Genomic DNA, 15,865 nt, shown 5'->3' on the forward strand with positions numbered 1-15,865 from the left:
AGGCAATCTTTTTAAGAACGGACATCAGTTTATAACATCCCTGTTCTTAAAAAAACACTATCATTTCTCATTTCACTCAAAATGAAAACTCAAGTGTTCTCAGTGGCCTTCGAGCCCCAACCTGACCGCGCTCTCCCTACTGAGGCCACATAGACTTCCCCTCACTTCTAATTCAGCTGCCCTCTCCTGCCACCAAGGCCACTTTCTCTGTGGAGGCTGAGCTTTCTGTGTCTGGTCAGCTCCATTAACTCTTTAAGGCTTTGCTTGGATGCTTTCTTCTCAAATCTGAGGAGCCTGTCCAGATCTGCTCTGTAATATCTGTGTTCCTTATTGGTTCTTTTCCTCGGAGCCACAAAGGCTACACCAGAAGGTAGGCATTCTGGTCAGTTCTGCCTTCATCAAATGCTCATAAAATCTTTCCAAAATGGGCACCATCATCTTGTTTGTTCTAGACCAAAGAAGGGGGTGGGCTATCACAAAGAAGTTAAACTTATCTCCTGTAGTTTAAATGGGTGGGGCTGAGGCCCAAACTTATGAGTCTGCTCCAGAATGAATCTCCTTATATCTTCGTGGCAGCTTATCCCTTTCTAATACTGCTATTTCAGTATCGTCAGAGCTGCAGACTGTCTGTTTCGGCCAGCAGCTTAGGGTGTAAACTCAATGGAAACCAAAATCTTTCCTCTGCTCAAAGTTAGAAGATGACTTCTGACACACGGTGGATACCCAATAATCATGCTGAGGTCATAAATGAACTTGATTGGGTTATTCCGGAACATCCAGTTCCCAGGTGCCCCAGCTTATATTTCAGGAGCGCTGAAGAAAGGCCTAAGGAAGTCTTCTGTTTTATGGTGTTGCATTTTAATGTGACAAACTGCATCAAAGATGCTGCTTTTGGGAAGTTTCCTACAATTCTACCTACAGGGTAAATGGAGTAGGTACTTGTGGCAGGAACCCAAGAAGGAGAGACACCTTGAGGTTTCACCCTTGCTCTTACGCACACAGACTTAGCACCACTTTGCCTATGAAACTGCTTTTCCTCGGAGAATTTCTCTGGCACATCACACATGCATTTGGTACTAGAAGACAGGGACAGTGTGACCGAGATGCCGAGCTCTCTGTGGTATCTACACAAAACCAAAGCAAAGAAATATGAGCAGAGAAGAACAGGAAGCACACAGTGCTTCCAAAACTTATTTTGTAAGTGCAGCAGGGACCACCAGTGGAAAAAACTTGATCCTGTAAACGAGTCCCAAAGCCCACCTCAACAAGAACACTCACAGTAACTGAGTAGACTCTATCAAGACACAGAACTCTATGTTCATTCTACATTAAAACAGAGAATAATTTTTATCTTTTTTGTGTTTTTAGGGAAAAATGAGAGCCCCAATGTTACTATAAATATTAAGTCATTGCACAAATATAATCTTTTATGTTACATATACCTAAATAACATATTTTCCTAGTGTACAAAAAGTATAAGTGTAATTATAAAAAAATAAAAAGTCTTAATTCATTTGACTTGGAGAAATGCAGACAATAAAACAAAAAGATTTTGAATGTCATGGTTTGTGGTAGAAGGGGGATGGTCTAGCACCTTTTTGCAAGATTAGAGTATGCATCCTTCTGGGTAGTTGGGCGGCTAAAGACAATGATGTTGAAAGTGAAAGGATTGTAGTTGCCTTTTCTTCTGAAGGATGACACCAAAGGAAAGGAAGATGACAATTATAAAAGCCCGTGGGTGTTTTCAAACGTCTTCAACAGCTGTGATGATGTAAGGGCTATATGTGACGTGTACAACACCTTCCCTCAGTGTGACTATGCCGTAGTTTGCAGTGTGTTGACCTGTGGATGTAAGTTCTGCCTGTTCTTAAAAGAAAGGGATTTTATTTCATGTCTCCATGTAAGAATATCTTTACAGCAAGCATTCTCATGACATGGTAGTTAAAACGGTGTGTCTTAAAATAGATAACCTGATCGGTGGTTCTCAACCTGTGGATCTCAACCCTTTTGGGATCACATATCAGATGTCCTGCATATCAGATATTTACATTACAACTCATAACAGTAGCAAAATTACAGTTAAAGTAATTTTAAAGTAGCTAAAAAATAATTTTATTGTTGGAGGGTAAGCACAATAAGAGGAAGTATATTAAATGGTCATAGCATTAGGAAGGCTGAGAACCACTGCTTCATGTCATATAAATTGCTAGAGATGAACAAATCTTCCATTTCCATATCAGTTTCTCCATGCACAGGAACCAAAAGCAAATTTGAAACTTTAAGAGTTTTACTCAAATATGATATTAATTCTTGAAGTTTTACAAGGTATTTAGAACTTGTTGCCACATTATTTGATTATTTTATGGCTTGTGGTTTGTTTGGGCAGATTCACTACACCACTATATGTCTAATATAACAAGCATTTTTAGTGAAACACTAGAGAATACTTGAGACAAAAATTTAAAAGGTCTACATGTTTTAGAGGAAAGAATCATGTTGGGCATGGCTGGTCATGGTGCAGAATTGTCACAAGCAAAAGGGACAGAGAAGGGAACTGAAGGAATTGTCTAATCCAGTGTTAAAGACTTGTTTAAACACTCGTTTGCCACTAACATTTGAAATAATTAAGAATTTTTGACTGGGTGTTGGTGGTGCACACCTTTAATCCTGGCAGAGGCAGAGATAGAGGCAGAGGCAGGCAGAGTTCTGTGAGTTTGAGGTCAGCTTGATCTACAGAGTGAGTTCCAGGACAGCCAACGATACACAGAGAACCCCTGTCTCAAAAAACAAAAACAAACAACAAAAACAAAACAAAACAAGTTACCTTTCTAGTCATTGTTATGAAAGAGAAAAACTTCAATATCTTGTCTTTATAATTCTTTGATATTTAATAATATACTGCCAGTCCAACTGGGATTGCTAACTAAGCAAAGCCTTGGGGAGTTCTTTGCTTGTAGCCCCTTTATAGGAATCCTGGTAGCTTTGGTCCCTGTAAATGCTGAGAATGGGCATGCACACTGGTCCTGGTAGGAACTGACCCAAGACGCCATCCTGCTGCAGGAAGAAATCAGCACACACGTAAACATCCACATCCACCTTAAGACTGGCTAGATAAGTAGCCCTGTATTGTCTCCCCCACCAGCGCACTCAGCCTGAGAGCAGGAAGTATTCACTCTACATTACATCTCCCTCTCCCAAATCCCTTGCTCTCCACCATGGAGCAACCTTTCTGAGCCTTGCAAACAAAAACAGGCCTATATGCACAGTGCTGCTTCCCTTGTGAAAATGGTGTAGTCTGTGCACATGGGCAAATCAGTACTGCCCATCCTCCGCAGGAGAACTGATAAGAAATCATTTCAGGGGAGTGGCAGACCGCATTTTAAAGAGGCTTTTCCTTTTCTAAGTTAGGCCGCTTCAATTCTGTAAAGAAAATGCAATTCAACTTGAGTTGTAAAAATCACAAGGGATTTCTTTTGACATAAATATCAGAGATAATAGCGTCAGACGATGCTTAGAGAAATGACAGCTCTCCCGTTTAACAGCAATCATACCAGAATCGTACAGGGTATGAAATGATGATCCCTCGAGCCTTTCTGTTCCTGGAGTGATGACATTCAGGCGCCTCTATTACGTGTTCTCCATGAGCGAAGCTGTATCTCTTGCAGATAATAAAGGCACCTGTCGCGTGGTGCCAGAATGAAGCTTTAAAATGACACCCCATTTGTCAAATAGACTTGTTACAATACCTATTTTTCTTCTGGGAATTTCCCTAGCCTGCCTAAATATTGAAGGCATATTAAAGAAACCTTCTTGGGTTAGAAATATAAAAGAATTGACAAATAAAAACCAGAGCAAATATCCCATCCATATGGGGAAGATCAGGGTTTCCCAGAGACACACATTTCCACTGATACTTCATGCTGCTTGCCCTTTTCAGTGTGGAGTTTAGAGAAGAACTGAATGGTAGTAACCAGTGGGACAGCTAATTTGCATTTTGATTTGATTTTTTTTAACTTCCATATGGTAAAACTCTTCTTCCCTGAGTTTTGATGAATGAATGCATGGTTATATAACAATGACCACAAACCTGGACTTTCAAATGGTTTTACCCTGCTGTAGACATGTAGGGCCGCTGAGACAACTCAGTGGGTAAAGGCACTTCTCAGGCAAGCCTGGCAACTTCAGTTTAATCATCAGGATACATGTAAGATAAGAAGAGAGAAACAAAGCTACCCCGACTGTTGTAGGAGGCCGTTCATTGGTCCCTGGCTGCCTAGACCTGAAATAATCACTCAGAAACTATATTATTTGCAATACTGTTTGGCCAATAGCTTAAGAGTATTTCTGGCTTACTCTTATATCTTAAATTAATCCATTTCTATTAATCTGTGTATTGCCATGTGGCTATGGCTTACTGGCAAGGTTCCAGGGCATCTTTCCCTGGCAACGACCACATGGCTTCTCCTGACTCTGCCTTCTTTCTCCCAGCATTCAGTTTAGTTTTCCCTCCTAGCTCTACTCTGCCTTATCACAGGCAAAAACAGCTTTTTTATTTATTAATCAGTAAAGGCAACACATATACAGAAGGACCTCCCACACCACCTGACCTCCACACATATGCCATGATACCCGTGGTCTCCAGTACATGGATCATGGCACCAGCAGCTTCCCCTGCTATATTTTCAAAGCTTTTCATTCTTTTTAAAATTTCTCTTTCTTGTGTCCAGATAGAACATTTTCTGCATGGCTAAATCACCTAATGCCTGTCTCTCCATCCACCTAAGTGAGGAACAGGCTGAGGGCATGGTGGACACAGCTGTTCTCCACCAAAATCAATATTTGCTCTAACATCCTCTTCAAGCACTAGATTAAATAAAGATATCATTGTAGCATGAATAATAAAAGCCCAGAGTCAGATATTAGAGTTCAACCCAAAAGCCAGAAAGGCAAAGTAGTTATGTCCCTAAAGAAGTTTTACCTCCACCAAGGATGAGTGACCACAGACTAGGCAGACAAAGCAGATTAAGCCTCTTTCTCCTCCCATTTTCTCTCTAGTGCTGGGCTGGATTAAAGGTGTGTGACTGCCTAGTACTGGGAATTAAGGATGTGAGATACAAGCACCTGGCTTTGTTTCTGCATTGACTTTGTATAACCCAGGGTGGCCTTGTACTTATAGAGATCCACCTACCTCTGTCTCCTAAATTAAAGGTGTGTGTCACCACTGCCTGTCCTTTAGGAGCTTAGCTTCGCCCTTCTGGTATTCAGGCAAGCTTTATTTATTAAAACATAAATAAAATATTACTGTACATCTTTTTAGCAACTCTTAACTACATTCTCTCCAGTGAATGGACAAGATATTTGTGAATTGAAAGTCTATATGGCAGTGGTGAGGGAGGGGGCAGAAATTCAGCAGTGCAACCTATAATTGTGAATGAATGAAGCCAATGTGAGACATTTATTTATTTATTTATTTATTTATTTGATGAGCGTACTGGTTAAGCAATAAGTGATACTTCATCTAGAGTCAGATGCCATTCCATAGTTTATATTAGACATTAAAATATAGGCTAAGCTTCTCTATCAAACAAGAGTTGCCTGAGATACTGGACTTCCGCAGGTAACAGTTTTGGTCGGGCATGACAAGGCTGAAGCACTCTGCACTCAACTGCTGTGGCTGATTTCTCTACACTAAGTCAGCCAACATCTTAGCACAGATTGAGGAGGGCTCATAAAGTCATACCCCTTTTGGTACTGGGGGAGGGAGAGTCAAGGATGTTGCATGTCAGAGACTACGCATGTTCCAGGAGAGGTTTGAAATACTGCAAGACTCTGTCTCCCAAAAGAGATGAACCATCAAGCTGAGAGGGGGAAGCACAGAGCAACGATGCCCAGGAGTCAAGCATCTTGTGCTTACGGGAAGATAAGTATCAGAAAATACGATCATAGACTTTGGCATGTGAAGAAGAACGCTGCAACTCAAGGCTGGACTACTCATCATCACATCTTCTTGCAAACTTGTCTCTTTTTTTGTTTTTGTTTTTGTTTTGTTTTCTTTGAGAAAAGCATTTTGATCCAATTTTTTTAAAAAAAATGCATTTCTCTCAGGTCACAAACACCTTTCATTTCTTTTAGCCTTTGGAAAAGTGCCAAAGATCCTGGATTTCTCCCAATTTCGGCCCCATTTCTTATATCATGCATCAAATAAGATATGACACATGAGAGGGATGGGCTCCTGCAGCTGCTAAACTGCACGGACAACCAACCTATTTGCTGCAAGAGCAAACTCTTAGAAGGACGGAAATCAAATGGGGTGAGAAACATATTTTTATTATGTTTATTCACTTTCTATTGAGGATCACTGCTCTGCATTTTAATAGAATACCAGAAAGGAAGTGACGATTCTACTGTTCACATCAGCTGAAAACCTTGAGAGGACAGAGGATTCTCCAGAAAGAATTCAAAGCTATGTTTGGTCAAACTAATCCATTGGAAAAAGAAAAGGATGAGGCATCGTGTGTGTGAGTGAGTGTGTGTGTGTGTGTATGTGTGTGTGTGTGTGTGTGTGTGTCAGGGGGTTCAGACTACAGAACCAGCTCTGGGGGGAGGGGCATGCTACAGAACCAGCTCTCAGATCCCCTGGTAAAATGCCAGGGCACCATAAAGAACTACCTCCAAATTGACTCAGAGGAGAATGGGGGATAAGAGCAGTGAGCTTCCAGCTCCTCTTCCTCCTTTGTGCAGAATGAATCTATGGCTGGTTGAGGATGAGGGTACTGGAACTGAATGAGAAAGACTTAAGGGTAAAAAGTGACCACACAACTGTGCACTTTGAGCTAGGTCCCTTGCCATCTGCGTGGAGGCTATGTATCTCTGCGATGCTGTAAACATTTGGGGAAATAAAACAAAATAGATTGTGAAAAGTACCATAGTATCTATAATAGTCTCCATGTCAAATTCCTCCTCATACCTTCTCACTCTTCCATGAATGCAGTTACCACCCATCAGCCTGCCCAAGACAGGGCGCTCTGAATTAACATATATTTCCCCCACTTTTTACCTTCCGGATCTAATCTGAACAATTGTTGCTTTTTGCACCCATTTTTTTTTTACGGGGAAAAAATAAAAGACCATGACACAAAGGGAGGAAAGGGGATTTTTTAAATGCATCTCCATCATAGTCATTTGCTAAGGGGAACCAAGGCAGGAACCTGGAGGCAGGAACTGGAGCACAAACCATAGCAGACTTGCTCCTTGGGATTCACATTTAGCTAGTCCACCACCTGCCTAGGGGTGGTGCTAGGCCCTCCTACATCAATCACTAATCAAGAAAATGCTACACAGGTTTTACCTATAAGTCAATCTGGTGGAGGTAGTTTTTCAGTAGAGGCTCCTTCTTCATTAAAGAGTCTGCAAGACATTCTGCAGGACACAGAAAAAAGTGACCGACCAACTGCCAATATAGGTGGACCTGTCTTTGAAATTTCCTGTGTCATGAAAAGGTATGCTGGATGCTGTGGGCCTATTAGTTGAAGATAAATGCCCCAACGGTACAGAAGAGCATTGAGTGACTGTTTGGGCAGCGAGAGTCTCTGGCAGTTCTAGAGTTTTGGAGGTTGCTTACGATGCACTTCCTGTTTACTTAGGTAATGGTATATCCTTCTGGAGTCTTTGATGGAGTTGAAGAATAGATTGCAATAATATAGTTTTCCTTAGTTATGATAAAAGATAAAACAGATATAACTGTGATTCTTGCTTGATAATTGTTTTATGTAATTTGACTATGTTAAAATTAAAACCTTTTTTTAAAAAAATTTAAACAGAAAATGAGAGGTGATATGAGATTTCCCTCTATATGCTGTGATTACCATTGATAAATAAAGGAACTGCTTTGGGTCTATAGCAGAGCTATAGGGGAGCAGAGCTAGGTGAGGAAAACTAAGATGAATTCTGGGAGAAAGGAGATAGCGTCAGAGAGAAGCCATGTAGCCGCCAGAGACAAATGCTGGAACTTTAGCCGGTAAGCCACAGCCATGTGGCGATACACAGATTAATGGAAATGGGTTAAATTAATATGTAAGAGCTAGCCAATAAGAAGCTAGAGCTAATGGGCCAAGCAGTGTTTTAAATAATACAGTTTCTGTGTGGTTATTTCGGGGCTAAGCAGCCAGGAAGTAACTAGCAGCCTCCATACGACAATGAGCTGGGTTGCAGTACATTTGTTTGTTTTCAAGACAGGGTTTCTCTGTATAGCTCTGGCTGTCCTGGACCTAGCTCCTGTAAACCAACCTGGCCTCAAACTCACAGAGATGCACCTCCAGAGTGCTGGGATTAAAGGTATGCACCAACACTGCCCGGTTGGGATGCAGTACATTTTTAAGACCCTCCTTCACAATGATTTTGACTTCAAAATTGGAATTGTTGAGTTATAAAATGGTATAATTGTTATGGACAAAAGAAGGAAGAGTCCTCAAAAGTCTAAAACTGTCCCTTAAATCTTCCCACTCTTCCTATCTTCATGTCTCCACTCTTTCCCATCTTGGATACCATTTCTCCACTTGGCCTAACTGCTGCTCACTGTCCTCACAGTTCCACATGGATCCTCCACAGTAATTCATCTTAATGACACCAGGGCTATTAAACTGATGTCATTTCCTACTTAGGATACTTCAGTGATCTCCCGTGTGGTGTTCAGCACATGACACACAATTTCTTATCAGAGATACAACATAGGTGGAGTAGTCCTTTCCAGGAAGTTCTGCCAAATAACCCCTCAGAGACTTTAATATTAATTATAAATATCTGGCCGATGAAAAAGGTCAGGCTTGTAACTTAAATTAACCTATATTTCTTACCTAAGTTCTACCATGTGCCTCATGGCTTGTTACCTCATTTCATACCTGTCCTGCTTCTGGCATCTCTTCTGACTCTATCCTTCTTCATCCCAGCATCCTTAGTTTGGTCATTTATACTTCCTGTCTGGCTACCGACCAATCAGCATTTTATTAAACTAATTAGAATGAAAAATCTTTACAGTGTACAAAAGGATTATTCCACAGCAATCCAGATTAAAAACTTTTTATGAGCTGGCCTTTGCCTCTTTTTCTTATTTATTGTTCATTCATAGTGAACTAAGCATGGATTCACAATCCCTCTCATCTTCTTGACTTTACAGTGACTGTCTCTTTGTCGATGGTGCTTTTCTCAAGCTCCCCATCATTTCATCTTTTGGGATTTCCCTCAGTTGTACCTCCCAGAAGCGCCATCTCGTCTTCTTCCTCACTGGGATCAGGCCACTTTACCATCTATCACAAGTGTCACACTGTCTGTAACTTCATGTTCATTGTACATGCCTCTCTTGAGCTGATACACTCCTGAGAAGTGACTCAGACAAGTACAGAAATCCTAATGCCAGTGATCCTGGGATGGCATTTCCAAGGACTCTTGAGCAAAGCCTATAATGAGTACCATGAGATATTTATAAAAGCTTTATTAATACCTCTAAATTCACAATGTGAAAATATGTCTCCACACTTGGTTTTACACTACATGTCAGTTCAGCAATTGCTTCATTAACCATATAGTGCTGTACTTACTGCATTTCTTCCTGATCAAAACCTTGAAGAAATAGCTTATTCACTGAAGCCTACTCATCGAGACTTCAAAGTCAGTAAGTAGAAAATAATTTGTTCAAATGAGAGAAGGGTTAGAGTTTTATTCAAATAATATGACTTTGTGTTTGAATGTTATTATAGAAAATTGCCAAAAGGAGGGAGGGTCAAAATTGCCACATTCCAATGCCTAGCTCTAATAAAAGTGAATACTTTTACTCAATTTGATTTCTTTTTTACTTATTTTAAAATGTTTGGCATATTATTTACATAATTGTAACCATAACCAATGAATAATACAGTCTCATCATCTTATTATCAACGTGGTGATTATAACCAAACTGACAGAGATTGAAGGTGAAGTACTGCTTATAAGGTAAAAAACTTTTCTAGAACACAATAGGTGAGAAAGATTACACATAGTTGTATTAAAACACTCATAAAGGCTGAGTTGCAGATGGCTTCATTGATGAAAAGCCATCTGCATGAGCGTGGACCTGAACTTGAATTCCCCATTACCATGTGAAAATGTGGGAATAATGGTGAGAATCCATAACCCTGAATTGAGGTAGAACTTACAAGGAAGGATCCCCAAGACTTGTTGTCCAGCTAGGAAAGAGCAGTCAAGGTTTGTCAGAGGAAAAAGCATTGTATTAAAGGAAATCATCTTGCCAGAGTTAGCGTTCTTCTTCTGACAGGGGACCCTGGGGATTGATCTCAGATCTTTAAATTGGCAAAAGGCATCTTTATGTATTGAGTCATCTCACTCGTGATTGGTTTGGGTCTATACATGTTAGACATGATTGTTGTTGGACAATACAGCATTGCCACCTCAAGCTTCTTTTCTTTCAGGCTGCTTACTGTTGTGTGTTTAGCTTGGTGATATTCTTTTAAGCTACTTACGCTGGAAACTTGATTAAATTATTTATTCATTTTTTAACATAAAGACCAAATATATATGCACTTATTGTTACCATGATGCTCTCAGTTAAATATTAGACTTAAATATTAAGGTGTTTTGTCCAAAATCTTTGGAATTATAGAATCAGAATTTCCTGGATATTTGTGTGAAAAACAATGTGCATGAGAGTTTGGGATTTTACATGTAATATTTCAACTTATTTAATTTTTCTCTTCAATTAGAGCTCCTATAAATTCCTATAAATAAAACCATGGACTGAGTTGTACTTAATTTGAACTATTACCAGTATAATTGTAGTTCATAGTTGAAAATCACAAGCAAAAATGTTCACTGTTTTTTACTTGTTATTTTTCTATTGTAAAATTTGTTTTCCCCATATAAAATAATTATTATATACATTTTGATGAAATATCAATAATTGCAATTTTATAAAATTTTTAATATGCAACCTTATTTATGTCATGACTTAAGCTCACATGAACCTTGATGTTCTGTTTTCCTTTTGATTAATAAAACCATAGTTGTGAAAAATAAAAATAACATAGAGGACAATTAAAGAAGGCATCTGGTGTCTACCTCATGTCACGCACATGTTTGTGCACACACCGACATGAGCACATACCTATTGCACACACATGTACATACACGTGTCTATTAATGCATCATGATAGAAGTTCATCACAGTCTTAATGTAAGTCTACAAACCTTATAAAAGGCCATTGCAGTTCTGGAACACTTCAAAATCACCAGATACAGATTTCCAAAGCAGTATAATGTATCTTAACACAAAGCTAAGCAATATCTAGCATGCTACCAAAAAGCTGAGCCCTGCCTGACATGGGGTGGAAAGATTCAGGGACATTGAGTATAGAGCACAGAAGAGTTGAGGAGTTGACACCTGGTTTTGGAGCTGAAATATTGGCAACATTTATATTTCCAATTTCAACTTAAACTTAAAAAGGCACACACACTTCAGAAGTGACAGAAGAAAGCAAGGCAAGGTGGTACATACCTGAAATTCCAACACTCCTGAAACTGAAGCAGGTAGATGTTAAGTTCCAGGCCAGCCTGAGCTACACAGTGAAACCATCTCAAAGAGCCAAAAACCATGGCTGAAAATAGTTTGGTGTTTGAGGGCACATGTTGTTCTTGAAGAGGACCCTGGTTCAGTTCCTAGCACCCACACGGTGGCTCACAACCATTGTAAACTTCAGTTTCAGGGAACTTGATGCCATCTTCTGACCCCAAAAGACACTCGGCACAGCCACGGTGCACATACATCCTGGAAGGCCAGGTGCTCAGACACATAAAACAAATAAATTTTAAGGAAAAGAAACCAAAACAAACAAAAAGTGGCAAAGGTCTTATCTCCATAGCTTATTAAGTAGTCAATTACAAGATATTTATAATTCAAGTATCCTAGCCCTTAGGAGACAGAAACCCCGTAGATCTCTGTGAGTTGGAGGCCAGCCTGGTCTACAGAGAGCGTTCCACAACAGCCAGGGCTACACAGAGAAACCCTATCTCAGGGGCAAAAAAAAAAAAAAGAAAGAAAGAAAAAAAAAGAACTAGTAATGTATGTCAGCATATTTGTTTGTTTTTCCACATAAAAAAGCTTCATATGCATGGAGCTAATTCCTTCTATGGAATTTGCTCTAGATATTAGAATAAAGAATAAATACATATTCCCTTAAAGTTAATCATTTCCAATTTCATTTTATTATTTATTTCAAATGTGCTTGTCAACCTTGAAATATACCAATGATTTTGTTATTGTGACTGTGTTATAGGGTGTTTTTCTAAATTTTATTATGTATTGCCAAATTAATTTTCAAGAAGTTGGGAGCTCTCTGCATTATGTTAAAGAATGTCACTCTTTCAAAATAGGTTCTCAGATACGGGCCAGAATGCCTTAAGTTTGAAGCCAATAATAAGGTCTCAAACATGGGTCGGAATGCCTTGAGTTTCAAGCCATCCTGTTTGGGCCACCTGAGTGTTTTAAACCCTTAAGTGTTTACTTGTATAAAATATGGATATTGTGAACTTTTACATTTTTATAAGAGGTGTCTTCAATTATCTTAAGGGCTTTAAAGTTGTGACTAGGCTACTTTGCCCTAAAAGTGTGGAAGTGTTGATAGTATAAATGAGTCACAGTATGCTTTACCGCAGTAATCTTTGTAGCTTTAATGCCCCCCCACACAGAATAAACGTTCTTGTTATGAGATCAATTTATTGCTCTGGAAACTGTGCTTTGGAAATACCATTCTAAATACCATTTCTAAAAACAAGCCTCATATTTGCATGATTTTATCATTTATAGCACATCTATAAGCTTTAATTCTCATTAATCTTTGGATCTAAATTAATCTATTATTCCATGAATATGCACTTTAAGACCAATCTTCTGCAATTTGTATTAATGTAATTAAAAGATTATATTAATCCCAAATATTACCCCCCACACACACACTCTTTCTCTTCCTTTCTTCCTTCCTTGGGCCTGTCTTCCCTTTGGCGCTTTGAAAAGCTTCAGTGTAGGTCAGTCATTCAAAAATATGTGGCTTACTTACAAATCTTCTAATTAATTATATGTACACATCACTTACCAATTCACTTTAAAATCAAAATGTTTCCTTCAAGACTTATTTATCTACATAATAGAGATTTGCTTTAGCCGTCTCTGATTGTGGCTAATGTCAGTGACTAAGCCAAGCCTTTATCAATGGCATAGTTCATTCTTTCTCATGCAAAGAGTTTAATATAGAAGTCAAAGACAAGCCAGGTGGTGGGGGCACACACCTTTAATCCCAGCACTCAGGGACACAGAGGCAGGCAGATCATTGTGAGCTCGAGTTTACAGAGTGAGTTCCAAGTCAGCCAGAGATACATAAAGAAACCCTATCTCAATAAATAAATAAATAAATAAATAAATAAATAAATAAATAAATAAGGAAGAAAAGAAAGAAGTTCAAAGGATTTTTGGTAGAGGATAGGACTCCTGGCATATTCCAAGGACAGTGGACATTGCAAACCACTGAACTGAGTGGTGGTTAGGTGTCTTGGCTGCAATGTGAACTGCTCCCAGTCTCAAGGACAGGGGACTTGATATTTCCCAGATGTCACTGCATAGTTGTGTTGCTGTTGAGAAGCACCACTGATTAGCAGAAGTCCTTCCTCCTCCTGACGGATCGTAGCCAGCATTGAAGGCAGTAGGGGAGGTGTTGGCAAGGTACTGGAACAGGTGGTGCCGGCAGGTGTGATAGGCTAGCGATGACAAGGGCACAGAGTGTGCTGTTGGCAAGCTGTCAGTAGCCAGAGTTCAGGAACTCCTGATAGAGGAGAAATTACAGAGCTGATAACACACGGAGGGCAGAACAGAATGGCGTAGCGGGATGACAGGTACCCTCTGAACACACAAGCAGGGGCTGTGATGAGAGTGGAAGTGGTGGCCCACAGCCCCAAGCTGCTTGTGGGGATCTCACCACAATGACAGGGAAGCTTGCGGAACTCCAGCAGACCTGAGAGTTGCCCAGAGCATGCATGCCAGAGGCAGCTGGTACACTACAGACACCACAGAGAAGACAACAAAGGAAATGAACCTTGGTGGCGTGTGATTTTCATTTATCATTTATGTTATGCTACTTTCTTATGCAAGGAACAATAGTCTCAGAGAAGCATTTGAACACGTTCTTCTTTAAGTACCCAGAGGCCTCAGAATAGGAATCAGAGTTTTCGTATCTTATTTGAACTTAATTTTAGCAACTCTTTAGTTATACCCAACACCAGTATCAAGCTGGTAATTACAGGTGATTGTAAAACTCCTCTTTCGTATGACTCAATGGAGTAAACATTTACTGATGCCAGATGGCTGTGTCAAAGTCCTAAACAGCCGTGAGTCACTGAGCACTGCTGCTGTGTGAGACTTCAGTCAGTCCTTGACATCTCCGTGTGAAGATATTCTAATTCAGTATGATAGAATCGCGTCAACATTTTATCATGTGATAGCCAGGCCTGCTCAGGGGAGAATTAAGTTGCAGGCACACTTTATTGCAATTTATGCCAATGTGCAATGCTCAGTATTTAGTAGTCTCTGATGCACAGTGAGTATTCATTGCAATAGTTTAAAACTATGCATTTTTGGGTATGGGAAGGCTGACTCAGAAGTTAATGGTACTGACTGCTTTTCTCCAGTACCCACATAGAGGCCCTGCTCCTACCTCCAGGTCCAGGGACCCAACATCCTCTTCTGGCTCTACGTATGCCAGACTTAAGTAGTGCAATACACACTTTCAGATAAAACCACCCATTCAAATATTTTTAAAATGTAAACATGCAGTATTGGTAAAATCATCACATTCCTTGATTTTGTTTGAGTTTTTACCTTGTATCAGGTATCATTCTGTGTTCTACCTGTATGATCATAAACAGCAGCAACAGCAATAAAGTTAGATTCATGGAACTTTCATGGTTCAATGGTTAATGGTGTTTGTTGCCCTCATAGAAGATCCAGGTTTGGTTCCCAGCACCCACATTCAGGTGACTCACAAGCACCTATAACTCCACATTTGGGGATCCAACACCTTCTAGCTTCTGTGAGCATCTGAACATAAACCCATGTAGGCACCCACACACATATGCATAAAAAGAAGTCAATAAATATTTTTTTAAATAAGTAAAATAAAATCATTATGCATAGCAGAACAGAGATGTTAGGCTATGATAAGAAGGAATGTTCCTGGTTTACATGGGTGTTCAAAAAAGACTTTTAAGGTCTTTTTATTTCATTAATTCTTTGAGAATATCATATAATATATTTTGATAGTATCCACCTCCTTTCCTCAACTCCTCCCAAATCTACACCCACCTCTCTTCCCCCCCCCCATGTCTTCATTTTTAATAACTCACCCAGTCCAATTTATGCTGCCCAAGTGCTCTTGGCTGTGGGGGCATCCCCTGGAGCATGGTCAAACTTCCAGAGGTCCCACCCTTAAAGAAAACCAATTCTCCCTTTCTCAGCAGCCATCAGCTGTCCTTATCTCTTCAGATGGGATGGAACTTCATGCCCACCTCCCCCTCCATACTGGGATTCTGGTTTGGTCTTCAGCAGATCTTGTGAAATGTGTCACAACCATTATGAGTTTATACATGCAACTGCCCTGTTCTGTCTGGAAAGCACTGTTTCACCCAGTCTTCCATGTCCTTTGACTCTTACAGACTTTCTGCCCTCTCTTCTGTAATGATAACCAAGCCTTGTGTTTAGGAGGTGTGATATGAGCATCTTTAGATGTTACCACCTGGTGGCTTGTGGTGTGGTCTGATGACATGAGCTGCAAAA

Source organism: Microtus pennsylvanicus, chromosome 12 (genome assembly GCF_037038515.1).
Source record: "Microtus pennsylvanicus isolate mMicPen1 chromosome 12, mMicPen1.hap1, whole genome shotgun sequence".
Taxonomy (NCBI): Eukaryota; Metazoa; Chordata; class Mammalia; order Rodentia; family Cricetidae; genus Microtus; species Microtus pennsylvanicus.